At 37.3% G+C, this 18,342-nt stretch overlaps 1 pseudogene; it reads left to right on the forward strand.

The window, feature by feature from the left end:
- Window positions 1–2,835: 2,835 nt before the first annotated feature.
- On the forward strand, window positions 2,836–4,137 carry LOC101718181 (PC-esterase domain-containing protein 1B-like; annotated as a pseudogene).
- Window positions 4,138–18,342: the final 14,205 nt, after the last annotated feature.

Genomic DNA, 18,342 nt, shown 5'->3' on the forward strand with positions numbered 1-18,342 from the left:
CTCCCTATTTACAAAGATTTTGTACCTATTTTTCCATTTTCTCATATTAATCCCATTCCCTTCTATCCTTTCCCCTAGCACTCCCACTTCCTTCCCCTTTGCCCCTTTTCTTCCTATTTCACATTACCTATTATACATTTTAGTCCTTATTTACACTTTCAGTTTCTCACACCAGAGAAACTACTCGGTATTTATACATGTGGGTCCTATTTATTTCACTTAAGAGTATCGCCTCAATGTGCATCCACTTAGTTCTTTCTAATCACTCACCTCATTCCTCAGAGTACAGATCACCAACAGTGATTTACTGCCCAAAGTAGCAAATTTCTGATTTCAAAATCATCACCTCATTTTAACCTTTACTTTTAATACTAAAACTAGTCTTTATTTTAAACTATCTCATTTTGAGTTTCTCCTTAATATCTATGGTACCTCTCCTCTAAATTCTTTCTGATGACACCTTTGATAAATAGAATGTTGCAGATTCTATGCTGGGCCATTTTCCATCTTAACCCTGAACTGTCCTGGTCTGCAACATAGCAATAGATAACTGGGACAGGACAATCACCCAAGTATCTCCCCAGGTCACTTCTACTCTAGTGTCTCAACACCACACTGTTGTGTAAGCAAGCCGATTGCAGGGACTCTCTGAGAGGCAAATAGTACAAAGACCTTCCACCAAGGAGTGGCCCTCCAGCAGCTAGGCCCTGAGATCACCTGAATGGATATGGTGTTTCCTCTGCCCCTAGCTTTCAACATAAGAGTATTAGGATACTCGTATCACTTACTTGAGTTTCTTCCCTTTTCATTTGCTTTTCCTTTAAACACACACACACACACACACACACACACACACACACACACACACACGTTAGCACATTTGCTTCCAGCGCTTTAGGAAGAATTATAACTTTAAAAATATTCTCTGTAAAAGAATAGTGATCTAGTACTGGACACCGCTGCAGTTAGGTTCCAGTATCCTGCCCAGTATGTGATATGGGCCTGAGAAAAAAAACTAAAAGACAGAACTAAGAGAGAGAAAGTGGGGTGCCAGGATAATCAATGCCAGTGCAACCAACAAAGGCACTGGCCAATCCTAGCCACTGATTTTTATTAGTAACCAAATGAGGTAAAGGTAAGCTATGTGCAAGGGCCGGAATACATGAAAAGAAGTAGAATTGTGCAGTTTCTATGAAAACTAATGTAAACAAGACTCATAAAGGACAAGACAAAGCATTCTCCAATTAGGAGCAGAGTAGACAAAATACATGGTTGTCATTAGAACATTGTCCTTCTCGTTAAGAAGGTTTTAGTTGTGGGAACAGAATTTGGGTGTGAGTTAGCCTGACCTTGACATTGTAGGCTTTGCCTGGACTCACTTCTCAAAGCAAGTCACTTGTGGGGTTAACTCTCTACTACAGCCTGCTTTGGGCATAATCAATATGACAATCTCCTGCAATATAGGACCTGCATGTCCATCTTTCCCAAATCTCCTTATTTTTAATGAAAACCATATGAAATAATTCTTATTATCTCCTATTTTCAGAAAGGAAACTGACACAGAAGTGTATTAATTTGCCCAAAGTCCCACCGTACCAATGTTCAACTGGGTGGTCAACCCCTGATTTCCCAACATGTTTCTATACTCTTTTCTTACCCTTTACTTCTCTTGACTTAGTTTCACCAAAAGGTGGGGTGACCATTCATTTAGACAAACTTCCTGGTCAACATCATGGCTTTTTCACTAAAAAAAACTTTAAATCTATATCAAAGCAAATAAAATTGCTCTTGATCACTGAGTGGAATATCATCATTGTGGATACTTAGCAGAAGATACAACCTTCAACTTTGCAATCCAAACTTTATCACAAGCCAGGGCAGAAGAAATAACATTTATGGAATAACTTAAAAAGAAGCTTTTTCTTTAATTTAGTGTCCAAAGCCAAGAAAAGTGTCCTTACTGTTATAGTCTGAAAGAGAAATTTCATTCTTGTTTCAGAATCTGGAAACACTGTGATCTTTCTGAATATTACGTACTATTTTTCCTTCTCTTAGGGGCTACAAAACCTGTTCGTAATGGTATTTGCTCCCTTCTTTGGCCTTTAAAAAATGTTTTATGTCAAAAGTGTGGATATAGTTTGGGACAAATAGGGACAGAGATATGATCCTCTTCCTGCCTGAAGTCCTGTGAGTGGAAGAACACACAGGCTAAGAATCTGAGGAAGAGAAGAAAGGGTCTGACGAAGAGAAGAAAGGTTGGGGAGTTTCCAGAGACAGATAAATCCACCAAGGATCCTGGGGAAGGAAAGGACACAGTGTCCGAGACAGGCTTCGGGGAAGTTTTTCAGAGGTAGCTGTGAACACGGGCCCAGGAGCTGGGAAGGACCAAAAAGTGGTGGAAAGGAGCAAGAAGGAAATCAGTGGTGACTTACACACCAACAGCCTCGCTCGTGTTGCGCCTCAAGCCAAGTTAAAGAAGAAGTGAGTGGGAGGTGAGGACCAGGACACAGCCTGGGGAAACCGCTTTAAACCTGTGTCCTTGAAATGGAGGCAAAAGATAGGACTGTCCTGGAGGTGGAGTCAAAGAAATTTCCTTTCCTTTCTTTTTTAAAGCAGGACATTAGAATGTCTTTAATACTGAAAGAAAGGAGCCCACCTAAGGAGGGGAGAGAAAATGCAGAATGGGTTATTATTCCCTCCCTGGGCTTTTATCCTGGAGCCTGGTGCCTGAAGATGTGAGAGCCCAAGACCTGCTGGGGGAATTCACTTCCCACCTTCTGAGTGATCTGAAGACCCACCTGGTACACTAGAAGAAGCTATCCAGGCTGGGCCACCATGACCTACCTGCTGGCCTCCAAAGTCCAGCAGCTACTCCACAACAAGTTTGTGATCGTCCTGGGAGACTCCGTGCAGAGGGCCGTGTAGAAGGACCTGGTGCTTTTACTGCAGAAAGCAGGCAGCTCAAGGCCAAGGGGAGATGAGCTTCGAGCAGGACACACTGATGAACAGAGGCCAGAAGGGCACCATGCACAACGGCACCCACTAACTTGAGGTGCGCCAGTTCTGCTCAGACCACCACCTGGTGCGATTCTACTTCCTCACCCGCGTCTACTCCAAGTACCTGGAAGCCATCCTGAAGGAGCTGCAGGCTGGTGAGCACACCCCCGATGTAGTCATCATGAACTCCTGCCTCTGGGACATCTCCAGGTATGGCCAAGTCTCCTGAAAGAGGTACTTGCAAAACCTGGAGACCCTGTTTGAGCGTCTGGGCCAGGTGCTGCCAGAATCTTGCCTTATGGTGTGGAACACAGCCAGGCCTATGGGCAACAAAATCACTGCAAGCTTCCTGCCTCACAAGTGCTGGCCCTGGCCAGTCCCCCTGAAATACTTCGTCATTGAAGCCAACTTTTACAGCTCTACCAAAGCTGCCAACCATGGCTTCGATGTGCTAGATTTGCATTTCCACTTCCGTCGTGCCATGGGGGGCCTGCAGATAGATGGGGTGCACTGGAATGAGCACACCCACCGCCAGACCTCCTGCCTACTCCTGGCCCATGTGGCCAATGCCTGGGGTGTGGAGCTGCCCCTCAAAGCCCCACTAGAATTGCTGAGCCAAGGTGACCCTGCCAGGGAACAGCCTGGCCGAGGCATCAAGAGGCGGCCCCCTCCCTACCAAGATCCAAGGGCCTCACCTCCGTCCCCACCTTGGCCAGGCCCCTGCTATGGTTCCCACCCTTTGCCTTGTCCCCACTCAGGCCCCAGCCGCCTCCACTCATGCCCAGACCACCTCCTCTCACTCTCCCTTATCAGGGGACACCCGAGTTCCCACTCCATCCCCAAGATCCCTATTTTTCCTCAGACCATATTTTCCAATCAGATCAATTCTATTTCCATTCAGACACCCCCTCATCTACCCAGCCAGGATTTGCCTTCGAAATGGACTTTTTTGAGCCCCTTATGTCCGGCTTCCCCTCACCCTGTTACCAGCAGAGGGACCCTGTGGTATACAAAGGTTTCCCCAGGTGTCTAGTTCAAGGCCCCTATATGCCCTGGAGAGCACAGCGCCCCTATATGCCTCGGAGAGGGCGATACAGAGAATCAAACAGATGGGCCCGAGTCAAGGCCACAGTAGACTGACCTCGGCCTTTTTCCTCATGAACACCACTGAGGTCTGTCTGGCTGTTTCCCTTGGCACGGCCTGCACACACTGACCCCACCAACTTAAGCCCGTAGAGCTCATGCATGGACTTCTTGCTCATTACTGTTACCAATAAAGGCCAGGAAGAGCATCCTGGCCCATTCTTCTTGCCTATCCGCTCTATCCCCAGAGGTGACCAAGCCTTATCCCTGCCTCCCAACTCCCTGTTCTCTTTGCTTTTTTGTAAAAGTAAAATTGAAATGCAGAAATTGTTTCACAAAAGTTAAAAAAAAATAAACAAGTGTGGATATAGCTCAGGATCTTATGGTGGGCTCAACTGTGTTCCAGTTTAAGCCTTAGTTTTACTATTGTCCTCTTCATCTCTGCCCTTCCTTTCAGCTATCTTATTTGTTCACCTCAGTCTCTTGACTGTATTCATTTTTATAATCTCAAAAATTTTATGGAACTTGGTGGTTAACACAATGAAAGAAATACTATGAATTTAAAGTTTGGTAGAGCCCATTTAATAATGACATTGTGTGTCATTCTATATTTTTACCTTAACATCAAAACAAATTTTGAATCAATTACTGGATCAATTAGTGTCAGTGAACCCCATATAGCTATGTGATTTAACTGGTTACACAGAATAATTTAGTTCATGCATCTGGTTACCAAAGAGATTGGCAACTAAAAACAATTTAAGTTCTGACATATATCATGCTTAAATATCTTTCCTATTATCTATCATCTAATTGAACTGTTTCTAGCAAACATTAGAGGAACATGAATGTAGACATTCTGCCTTTTGATCAATCTACTTAGCTGTTCATGTACTTGCAGACTTTTTTATTTAAATGAAAATAATAACCAAGAAATAGTGAGTAAAAATTTTCGTATATATTATATATACATGTATGTCAACCCTAAGAATTAAGAGATAACAAATATTGTTGATCAACTGCACTAGAAAATGTTCTGATACCTTTTTCTCCTCAGGAAAAAAACTGTTACTTCCTAAAGACTTGTGGGTTATTAATGCAGCCAATTTTTTTAAATGAAATGAGCTTAGTAAATGAAAAACATCTATTCTTGTACTTATAATTTTTAAATTTATATTTAATTGATAGTTCCAGGCTTTCCTTGCTCACTTATGAATATCTGCTGACTTGGTCTGATACGTAGTAGGCACTGTGTTTATCAAATGAATAAATGAATGAATGAATGAATGAACACATTAACCCAGAAAGCAATAAGTAACATTTATACTTCAAATTTTGAATAAAAGTACTTTTAATAGTAAATGAAAAAGATCCTTTCTAGGAAAGATGTATAAAGCAATAAAATTAGATGTGATGATGTTATTAGTAATTATTAATATTCTGAAAAGTCTCAATGATAATAACATGTAATTGTCAGTGATACCAGTGTTTCTAGAATTGTAGGCATCATAATTTGACATATATACCACAAATTTTTACCTGATAACAAAATAAGTTTTCTTTAAGGCATTAGGATAAATTAAGCTTTAAATTAAAAGCTTAGGCTTAAAAATTAAGCTTCTGGTATAGTCAGGTTTTAAAATCATGGTCAACCAGGTATTTATTTTTAATCCATTTTTTATCTTCAGGATAGTTTAGTAAATATCTAGACAGTTTTTTTAAACCTAGGAGGATTTAAGTAATTCTAATGATTTGAATTCATTTTACAAACATTTCCTAGGCTGTGACTTAAATGTTTAATGTCTTTTTTAAAGACATGCTACTAACTAAGCCAAAATATTCTCAACACACTTCTTTATGTACAAAAGCTCCAAAATTGAACTGAATAAAATTGACTTGCTAATATTCATTAATATAGTATCTCATATTTACATATTTATTTAATAGACTTACATATAACAAATAATTGTCCTAGTTATGCTTAGAATTTAAATTTTTACTTGTCTTTCAGATAATACAAAGTAATTTCCAAGCCAATTCTGTATTTGTCTTATCTGATTATATACATACATAGTTGACATTTGTTGAATATTAATCATACTTTGAAAGAGCAAAAATAGGTTTGTAGTCATTCTAGGTATTACTGGCTGTAAATAATTATTGAAAAGAATGATCCTTTCTCAAATTTACCACACAAAAAGATACTTAATATTTCCTTTCCCATCAAGATGCTCAGTATTCTACCATCAACAGCTCTCCCATAAGTATCATTGCCTCTCTAGATATTTCACATAACTTCTACCCTAAAAGTTATGGTCGCTGATGTTGGTAAAAAAAAAAATCCCAACCTAATTATTTTAAAAGGCAGTATGACTGGAGTCTCTGGCTTTCTGAAATGCCAAGAACACTCAAGAAATGAATTATATTGAAATTCAAGGTGTTCCAGGTGGACATTAAGAATATGTGCCAACATGGCAAGAGGAATAGAACATGTAGAACTCTTCATGTTCCTATGAGTGCCATAAATTACCACTGGATATACCACCTTATCCCATAAAGATAATCATAAGAGATCCTTTTGAGTCTCTATTTTTGTCTAAATCTGCAGATTTCCAAAGCACCCAGTGGTTACTGATGCTTTTTCTTTCTTTTTTTTATTATTGTAGAATTTTATGACACAGTTCTGCCTATGATGGAGATGGTGTAGTAGCAATTTACAATTGGTTTTTAAAAGATAAATATCTTCTAAATAAATCTAGATTCCTGAGAAAACAAAATTAAAGAGACTTTTATTTTTAAAAGTACCTATTTGACAAATATTAAATTCTAAAAGTAAATGCATCATTCAGCATTTCTGTAAGCCTCTGAGAAAAATTACGTGCTCCATAACCCCCTAAAAGTGCTTCATTAGCATTTCTGTGAGACTGGCAAATAGCAGCATGACTATAGAACTTCTTTAGGAATACAAAATAACAAATCCCAATAGCTAAATTTGCTTACTATGTTCTAAAAATAAATACTTAAGTAAGCTTCTTTTACACATTAACTATGTAAGGTTATGTAACAATTTCCATTGATATAATTCAATTTCCATTGATATAGCTTAATTTCCAAAGTTTTCTCAGATCCTCACTATCTGATATTCTAATAACTGCAAGACTCACCTTTGTTTCCAGAAGGTTTTCATTTTGGCAAAATGATATATGGAAATATTTCTTCTTTTGCACATTGTATTTCTAAAGTTAAATTGTACAACCCAGCTCATATGATTAAGTTTGAGTTCTTAGACAATTAATTGAACTCAATATTATATAGAAGAGAAATTCTAGTAATGAGAAAAAATATTTATTTCACTATACAGTTCCTCTGACTTAGTTCTGTTAATACCAGGTGCTGTGCACTGGTTACCAACTTGTTTAAAGTCTGATGAGACAGAATATCATATAAACAGTAAGTTACATGAACAGAGTTAATTACTTATAAGTTGGCAGCAAATGGGTTTATTACTTACAGCTAATAGGCACCAAGAGACTACAAAAACTGAGGATTCATTGTGTTCCAGGCCTCCAAAGCTCAGGAAAACTGCCTGGGTCAGCTGTCCCTTGAACTGTACCTGAGAGACCCCAGAAAGCACCTTGCTTTGAGTTTTAGGACCTGGGAAACACAAGAATCACTGGTTAAAGTATTGAAGACATCTGATTTCTAGGGTAACTGGAACAGTGCTCAAGCTTATGGGCAGGTCCTCCTTATCTCAGGCTGTTGCAGATAACCCCAGGCATATTCTACAGTTATTCTTGAGAAATATCAGCAAAACAATGAGTAAAATAGTCCTGCAGTTGGTGGCATGTAAATTTTCATTATTTGTATTAGTGACTCAAATGGAATTTAATTCTTTAATAGGAAAATAGAGTTTCCCTCTCAAAACTCTTCTTCTAATGGCTGTCATAATTTAATGATCTTCATTATTGCTAATTATCACTGTCATTGTAGAATGTTAGTATACCAGCAGCAAATTAAAGAAAGACTATCACATAAGATCATAGTTTTTAGCATAAATCTATTATACCACAGAGATTGGGAAGAAATGCAAAGAGCATTTTTGGAAGATACTCAAAATCCAATCTGATCAGTAATGCTCTGATTTATTGCATCTCTTGTCTTTTGCTCTCTCATTTAAATGACCTATGCTTCATTTTAAAGCCAATCTTGGAAAGCTTTCAACTACTGATGATATTTAACAGGAAGGAAGACAAACAAAGCTCATATGGGTATTTGACATCCTTATTGCCCAAGCACATGGGTCAGAGTTCAACAGGTTATTTCATCCTGTCGTGCAAATTAAGTTATGTACTGTCTGAAATAAAGATTGAACAAAATTGGACAATAGCTCCAATTATTCACCCCCCCGATATGCAGGGAACTCTTTATGTGTTAAAACTTTATGTGTTAGAGACAAGTTGGACACAAACCTTAGTCTTCTCCTAGAAGATTTACATAACCTAAAATAGAAAACAGATGAGAATAAGTGATTTATAGAATAATACGGGTGAGATATAGAGGAAATGGGATTCTATACTGCCAAGATATGTCCAGAAGAAAGAAGGGCCTATTATAAGAATATGAGAACATATTTATGAGGTTTTACAGTTACAAATAAATTAGGCATCCAGTTAAGGAGAAAAATAATCTCAAAATAATTGCTCCTAATATCAAAATTGCAGACAAACATAATGAAAAATTCTAGAGCAGGTTTTAGAAGTATATTAACATAGCTTTAAAATATATTTGAGCTTCAGTCACTGGATACGGAGATTAAATTTGGTTTAGGTTTTTGAAAAAGACAGATTTAGTACAGATTATGAGAGCCAATTTATGCTAAATAAAATAACTTTTTAGCAATTAGAATTTCCTCCAAATAGGAGGTCTGCTTCATAAATTCAGGTGCCCAGTTCAAAAAGATTCTTCTTGCAACTAAATGGTCAAGGATATTCTTAACAGTCACATTTACTGGGTGGAAATTTAGCCTGAGTGATCTCTATTGGCTCTTCTAAACTTCATATTGTTAATGTCTAGATTTATTTCAAACCTCAAGATCAAAAAGCCACAAGACACGATTCCACACCCCATTTTCTGTGAAACTCCCAACTTTCCTATATGCCACTCATTATTTCAATGATCTCTTTAAACCCAAATTTATATGTATTATCAAACATATTGCTATAACTGTCTCATAGTATTGTGTCACACCAAAACCTTAAAACTCTCCAAAGACAGATTACTACCTACTTCATAGTAGACCTACAATAAATATCGATTATTGAAGGAAGGATTTGAAGTAGTAATTTTTCACTTCTCAATCTCCTATTTTATAGCCCATTTATTTTTTCTATTAAAAACAAAATAAAAACAAAACAAACTTTCACTCTCATAGGATCAATACTATTTGATGACAGCCACTAACACTTTTAAAATTATGTCACAAGCATAATGAGAGAAGTACACCAGTGGCAGATTTCCTCTGTTAAAGACATACTTGAAAATTCTTTCTCCAAACATACCTGAAAATCAGAGAAACAAGTGAAAATCTTTCAGTGTATTTTATACTTTGAAAATGTATGGGCCTAAGATGTATAACTTTAAGTTATGATTAAACAAATTATAGGTATAAGTTTAAATATAAGTGTGATATATTTACAATATGTTACTAACATATTGTTAATTTCAGGCACATAGTACAGATTTGTGGGGTAAAAGATATCATAAAAGCTTATAATCTCTTAAATTGGAGAAACTCATTTTAGTTAGCTTCCAGGTATAATAGTATTTCTAGTAAATATTTGGAAAGAATTCAGTCTGTAGCTGCAGTGAGAACTGTGGAATGTATATGACTGTAGGAGTCTAGGCTGTCTAGACAGTTTACTTAAGATATCATGATAGGGACTGGGAGTGTGGCTCAGGGCTAGCACATGTCCCCAGTGTGCACAGGGCCAAATTCAATCACCAGCTCCAAAAGCAAAATAGAAAAGATGCCAAGATACCATGATATCGTCTAAGTCTGCTTAACTTGAGAATCTCGAGGTGCAAGTGTTAAAAAATAATGACCATTTGGCTCCATCTTGGAACCTTCTTGATTCAAGAGCTCAGAAGGTGGTGTTTGGATGATAAAATGCTTGTGCTCTTAAGAATAATGACTCTATCTTCCTTGATTTCAATATACTGCTCTAATAATACTGTATACCTAGGATTTTCATTCTTTATTGCTTTGCCTGGTTTTTAGAGCTAAAATAGAAGCTTGGGACTAAATAATTGGCCTCATATAGCCCAAACATAGAAGTATTAAACAGTATCAGAGTCATTCACTTACAGTGCTGGGATGAGTTTCCTGAATTCTAGATTTACGTAGGCCTAGGTGAGCTTTCTGCTTGGTTCCACATTGCATTTGCTATGGTTTGAGTCTAGATGTCCACCCCCAAAGCCTCATGCCGTGGCTAAATCTACAGTGTGTGATGCTGTTATTAAGGGTGTGTGATTACTAAACCAATACACTGACTGGCTTGGCACTGCCCTAATTCCAGTAGTCTGAATAAAATAAAAGGTGCAAAAAGATGCCGTTAAATTCTATTTCTTTTGCTGCTTCCGCCGCCATAAACTGTTGCCCCTCCACCACTCTGCCTTCAAACCAGCTGATTATGGACTGAAACTTCTATGAACTGTAAGCCAAAAATCCTTTTCTTTCTAACTTTGGGTGTTAGGTATTTTGTCTCAACAAGGAGAGAAAAAGTAACCAACACAGCAGTGAAAGTAATCTAATTAAAACATTACTCACGTAGAATTAACCACCCTACCTACTAAACAGAAGTGGGGTCCCATTGTTACTACAGTCAAATCCAATATCTTGGCCACATCTAAAACCCCATACCATCTTCCTCCCTCTCCAACTCCCTTCCTGTACTCTTCCTTTTGCTCATTCTCTTTCTATTCTAGAACATGGGAGAGAATGTTAACTCTAGGGCTCTATACTCATTGTATTTTTAACTAAGAATATTTTCCCCGGAATAAGTGTCTCATAAAACAAGTATCAACTCAAATTTTAGGTCCCCAAAAGATCAACCATGAAAATATCTGCTCAATTGTTTGTCTCTGGTTCATTTTCTCCATGACATTTCTCGCTATCAGAAATTATTTTAAATACTGACGTATTTGACTGCTTATTTATTGTTATTCTCTCTCTTCCCAAAACAATATAAGTCCTATGAGGACAGTGATTGTTGTTTATTTTGTTCATCAGTGTGTTTCCAATGCCTTGAAGAAAATCTGGCAAACAGCAGTCACACAATTAGTGTGTGTTGAATAAATGAATGAAAATACTCAGCCACTTAGAGCTCAGTATATAACTGACACTGAGTAAATGAAAGGATGAAATAATAGTTCTCATGACTAAAAACAAACATTATTTTAAAATGAAATATGAAACCCAACAAACAAGTTCTGCTGAAATGAGTAGTTTTAAAAAATTTTCTCCAACTTCATTGAAGTATAATTGCCAAAAAATTTTATATATTTAATGGTAGCTACCACCCCAAAAAAGTGTGGACAGAAGCTATTGCTCCTGCAGCATGTGCCCTTGGATTTTGTGCCCTGGTTGCAGACAACCACCAACTCCAAGCCAGCTCTATGTTTTGTTTCCTCTCAGCCATTGGACAGCAGAGGTGAAAAAATAAATCATTAAATAAGAATAAAAATAAAAACAATCTATCTGATCATGAATGAGGCCAACACTCCAGGAGAGAAGGTAAGGTGGGAGAGTTGACAGCTCCAGGAAAAAATAATGGAACAGGCCAGAAATTCTAGCTCAAGAAAAGCCCACAGCTCTTGTAAACTACAAAAACAGCATGGAGCTTTAGTCTAAAAGTGACCGCTTCATAGCAGGTTACATTTGGAGAAATCATTTTTGGGTTTTCAGTGTCACCCTCCCACAGTGACTGGATGGGAGACAACCACAGAAGACAGTTGCAGGGAAAGTGTGGGCTAGACATAGATACCTGAGAAGTTTAAGCTCAGGCTGGGAAGGACATAGGCTCCACTCTCTCTGGTAAGAAAAGGGGTCCAGTAAACGTAGCTTTCAGAGATGGCTGGATTGTAAAGTGCTGGCATTATCTTCAGCAATTTGTTTGAACACCCATCCCACTGCCCACATCCAGCAGAGATCAATAGTATAATTGGATTCCCCATCTACTGACTTAAGAAAGAACATTCCTCAGCTTGGGCACTTGTCACAGCCTGTGGTGTATGGACAGGGGCCTCTGGAGCAACAGTGACACTTCAAAAACCCACAGACTCTAAAGCTAGCCTGAGAATATTGTTACATTGCTAAATTCACAGACCACAGATCTTGGAAAGACATAGCACATTTGAAAAGACAGAGGAATTTTTTTCCTCAACTTTTCTTGACTCAGTTTTTTTCTTTCTTACTCCTTCATTAGTTTTGAGGGGTTTTGGAGAGGTTCTCCTTTTTTCTTTTTTTCTGTTTTCTCTTTTTAATTTTTTTCCTTTATTTTGATCTATGTTTTTTCCTTTGTCTTTTTTCTCATTTGTTCTTTTTTCTTGCTTTTATTTAATATTAATAATTTCCTTTTACTGCTAAATAGGATCATTTATCTCTTCTTTCTTTTATTCTTCTCATCTTCCAGTCAGTAATTTTTTAAATTCTACTTATTTCATTCTCTGGTTCCCCAGACCCTTTATCCTTACTAGTATAACCATTAAGTTTTATGAGTCTTTAGACAGTAAACTCAATGTTATTTCTGTTGAATACTGTTATATTGTTAGTTGAGATAGGGTTGTCACATTTAGTAGATTACTGTATGTAAATATTTGGGTTGTCTTAGTATTTACACTCTGATTTTGTTGCTATTGCGAAGGTGGCATAGTTATTGCTACCAAGTGGTTTTCTGTGGATTACCTTTGGTCATTAACAATATTGTGCTCCATTTCTAGAGAACAAGTCCTGGACCAAATACATTGCAGCTCCCTCTCTCAAATAAATGGGAGTTCTTGGCTCTTGGGACAGAGACAAATATTATGATTAGCCAAGCCCAGAGGTCATCACTGAAAAGCAGACTCTTTAGTTAACAAACTAAACTAGTAACAAAGTCTTCTACTATAATCAAAGTGCAAATTTCAGCAAAAATTGAATCAAAGTAGAAAAATAAAAAAGAAAGAAAGAATGAATGAAAGAAAGAAAAGAAACATGAGAAGACAAGGAAACAAAATGCTTCCAAAAACTCCCAACTCTCCCAAAGCTGATCCATGTGGGACTGAAAGGAAAGAAATCAAAATCCACGTGGCCAAATTATTCAAAGCATAATAGAGGATATGTTTTTATAAATGAATAAGGTTCTCAGTGTCTTCAAAGAAAATATAACTGAACAGAAAATAGAATTAAACAAAACAGTTAAAGAAGACACTAATAAAAAGCTACATGAGCTAACCAAAACGATACAAAACATGAATGACGAGTAAAGGATTGGAATTAGTAAGTAAAGAATTGGAATCCATGAAAAGATACCAAACAGAAATTTAGGAGATTGAAAATTCTACTGAAAGTATGGGCAGCCTGCCAGGCCAGATCTTTACACAGGGCAGGAGCCTCTGGCAACGCTGATTGGTAACTGGTATTTTCCCCCCAGAACTGTGCTGCATCAGAACAAATAAGAAATGACCCACTTTTCAAAGAGTTCCCCCTCCTTTCCTTACTACGTGTTTGTTTCACACCTGAAAAATTGGAGCAGTTACTTTAGTTACTTGTGCTAATGTGAGGGAAAACGTCATCCCCAGCAGTGAACCCTAACACTGGCTGTGTGCTTTGTGCCTTAGAGAGATTGCCAGGCACTGTAGCCAAAAAAATTGACCCTGCTTAACTGTGTGCACACCCATGTTAGATTGTTCTCAGGTGCCAATTTAGAGGATGAAGGATACACACACACACACACACACACACACACACACACACATATTTTGTTTTTCAGTGATAGCAAAGTTTCACATTTATTTGAGTAGGAAAATTTAAAAGTGAAGGGTAAGGTAAAAACTGACTCTGCAGAGTGAGATTGGGCCAAATGAAAGAGTGGAAAAGTAAAAGTACAGTGCACGCTAGAGAATATAAGGTGAGGTAATGTGGAGTGGCACATTAGCTGAGGGTGTGTATTAGGATGAAGGAGGTCTTTAGTTCTAAGGGGCTAAATTCTTGATAAATGTTTGATTTGAGGCAATAATGTGTATTAAGCTACCAGAAATGCAGAATGTATGATTGTTTTTGTACAAGCAAGAAGCAAAATTAGTTGCAAAAGGAAACCCTCATCTCTGTACATTGAGCACTATAACTGTGAAAAAGAGTCCCTATATTTCTTGCCAAGTTCATTGTATTAAAAGTCAGTAAGCTGCCTTCTTGGTGTAAAATGAGGAATTCAAGAATAAACTTAGGTTTGTATTCATGAACATGATCTGCCACTCATGTAGGTTTGCTTTGACTCGTTATTCTAGTAATACTGGAAGATTTCTGCCACTCATTCCACACTTTCCCTCCATTGGTATTTGTTGATGATTTTGCAAAATAGTTCATTGAGATTAAGGATCTAATCTTTTGTGTTACTGGTTTTAGTGAATTGATCCTATGTCAGTTGACTTTGGCCACTAGTACCTTGGCTAGTGTACAACTATTTAGACTTGTTAATTTGAATAATAGAAAAGTTGTGATGTTAGAAATACCGAAGTTGTCTGTTAGATTAACTTATTTCTGTATAATTTGTAAATGAGTCCATTCTGTTGTTGAGAGTAAATATAGTATTTAAAAAAGAAAGAAAGTATGGGCAGCAGAAGCAACCAGTGTGAGAACAGAGTGTGAGAACTAGAAGATGGAGCTGTTGTCAGAGAACAATTATTCAGAGATACCTTAAAAATAACTAAATAACATGAAAAATGGATCCAAGAGCAAATCAATGATACAAAAAAGAGTAAGATTAATTGGAATTAGCAAAAAATTAGAAGATAGCACTAAAGAAATTTTAAAACTTTTTTTTTTTTTGGTACCAGGGATCAAACTCGGGACCTTGCGCTTGCGAGGCAGGCGCCAGAACAACTGAGCTAAATCCCCAGCCCTAAAACTTTTTATAGAAATAATAGAAAACTTCCCAAGTATTGGAAAAGAATTTAACATTCAGATAAGTAAGGCATATAGAACCCCAAAGAGCCACAACAGAAAAGAACCTCTCCATAACACATCATAGTCAAAATCCCAGAAGTCCAACACAAGGACCAAATTTTAAAAACTGTCAGAGAAAAGCAACAAATCACTTATAAAGCTAAACCTATTAGACATACAGCAGACTTCTCAACACAAAAATAAGCAGCTAAAAAAGCTGGGAGTGAAGTGTTTCAAGCCCTAAAAGGAAACAACTTCCAACCCAGACTGACATATTTTACAAAGCTATCTTTCAAAAATGATGGAGAAATAAGGTATTTCCATGATGAAGAGCACCTCAAGAAATTCATGACCACAAAACCAGCACTCCAAGAAGTTCTCAAAGATATTCTAGAAAGACACAATGATTCTAACAATAACACAAGGTCCAATAGAATGAACACATTAGGGAGGGTGAGCATTTAAGCAGAAGGGAAATCAGCAACAGGAAAATAATGTAATGACAGTAAAATTAAATACCTTTCAATAATAATTGTCAATGTGAATGGTTTCAATTCCCCAGCCAAAAGATACAGACTGGCATACTGTATTAAAAAACAAAATCCACTGGTATTCTGTATAAAAGAAAAACATTTAATACCAAAAGAAATTCATAGACTGAAAATAAAAAGGTGGAAAACAATATCCCACCCAATTGGAACCTGAAAACAAGCAGGAGTAGCTGTCCCATTTTCAGACAAACTGAACTTTCAATCAAAACTGCTCAGAAGAAGCAAAAAAGATTACTATATTTTTAAGGCACTCATCAAAAAAGAAGAGATAGCAATTATACTCATATAAGGCACCAAAAAATTCTACTGACTTCACCCCACATGAGCAGATCTGGAGACTGGCTGAATGCACAGGCTCTTGGAAGAAGGCAGCATAACAATACTTAGGTATGTGGACTCTAAGATCAACAATGGTAAGTTTTTCCTGGCTTTTGATGAGCTGCTTTACTTTTCCATGTTTCCTCTTCTTCATCAGAAGTCATATGGTACTTAATTCTGTGAAATGCACGAAAGTTATCATTTGATTATTAAATAACAAAATGAAGGGCTTATGACATTTTTAGCACATCACAAGCACATTAAAACTATAAATATCTATTATTAAAATACAAAGAAAATGAGACAACCCAGCACGCAAGAGGTGAGGCTTCTGGGCTGTCATACCACTGCCCCCAGTGCCAAGGACAAGAGCTGCCTCAGGCACAGAGGAGGTGAGCCATGAGGGCTCCAGCAGCACACCACTACCCCCCATTGAAATGAGAAAACACATAAACAAGTCTAAAAACCAGACTTCCAGTTCACCTAAAGCAACCCCAGAGGGAAATGAGATGGGAAAATCTGATAGTCAACCACCTGGACTTCCTGAACTGGCAACAAAAGAGGTTTGGGAAAAAATGAAATCAGAAATAATTTCTCAGATAACAGCAGAGATTGTGCCCATAGTGCAAGATATCATTAATAAATCTAGAGAGGAGACAGATAGAAAATAAAGGAGCTCAGGAACACAATGGAATCCCAACATAGGAAACAAATGGAATCCATAAAAAAATATCCAAACAGATTCCCAGGACATTAAAAACACCATTGAAAGTTTACACAGGAGAATGAGCAAGTGTGAGTACAGAATTTCAGATATAGATGATAAAGGTGCAATTAGTGAGCAGGAAAGGAAAAATTTCTTTAAAATAGGGACAAAAAGAAATCAATGCAGTAGATGCTAGGCGATGCAAAGAAGAACAACATAAGACTGAATAGAGTCAGCGCAGAAACAGGAGAGAGTGCAGACGACATAAAAACAATGTTCACAGAAGTAATGGCAGAAAACTTCCCAAGCAGGGGAAAAGAATTTCACATACATATAAGTGAGGCATGTAGGACTCCAACAAGCATTGATCAAAAAAAATCTACATATAGGCATATTATAGTTAGGATTCCAGAAAACCAACAGAAGAAAAAAATTCTACAAGCAGTTAGACAAAAGAAGCAAATCACATACAAAGGAAAGCCCATCAGGATCACAGCAGACTTCTCAATGCAAACTCTCAAGGCAAGAAGAGCTTGGAGTTATGTATTTCAAGTCCTAAAGGAAAACAGCCTCCAACCCAGATTGAGGTATCCTGCAAAACTATCTTTAAAAATGGATAGAGAAAGAAGATACTTTTATGACAAAGAGCACCTTAGAAACTTCATTAATACCAAACCAGCACTGGAAAAAATTTTAAACAATATCCTAGGAAAAGACAATGAGGATCACAACCTCAGGAAGCCCAGCAGAATGAATCCATCAGGCACTACAAGAAATTAAATGCAAAGGGGGAAAATCCAACAAAAAAAGTCCTGACAGTGATAACTCAATATGTATCCATTATAAGCATCAATGTTAATGGTCTCAATTCACCACTTCAAAGAAACAGACTGGCAGAATGGGTCAAGAAGCAAGATCCAACAATATGCTGCATACAAAAAACACACTTAACTCAAAAAGAAACTCATAGACTGAAAACTAAAGGATGGAAAACAATACTCCATGTGACAGGAAACCAAAAAAAAAAGCAGGAATAGCTATTCTCCTTGCAGATCAAATGGATTTCAAACTAACACTGATTAAGAGAGACAAAGAAGGACACTACATACTTATAAATGGAACAATCCAAAAGGAAGAGATGACAATCATAAATATCTATGCACCAAACACTAGTGTGCCCAACTATATAAAACAAATACTAATGGACATGAAAAATCAAATAAGCACTAATGCAATAGTAGTGGGGGACCTCAATACCCCACTGTCACAAATAGATAGATCAACTAGACAAAAAACAAACAACAAAATACTAGAATTCAAACAAACTCTTGAACAAATGAACTTAACAGATGTTTACAGAGTGTTCCACCCCACAAAATCAGAATACACATTCTTTTCAGCTGCACATGGGTCATTCTCCAAAATAGACCACATACTAGCTCATAGCACATGTTTAAGTAAGTGCAAAGGAGTGGATGTCAACCCCT

The sequence above is a fragment of the Heterocephalus glaber genome, unplaced genomic scaffold (genome assembly GCF_053883595.1).
Source record: "Heterocephalus glaber isolate CG9 unplaced genomic scaffold, H.glaber_assembly_v1.0 deba00001553, whole genome shotgun sequence".
Taxonomy (NCBI): domain Eukaryota; kingdom Metazoa; phylum Chordata; class Mammalia; order Rodentia; family Bathyergidae; genus Heterocephalus; species Heterocephalus glaber.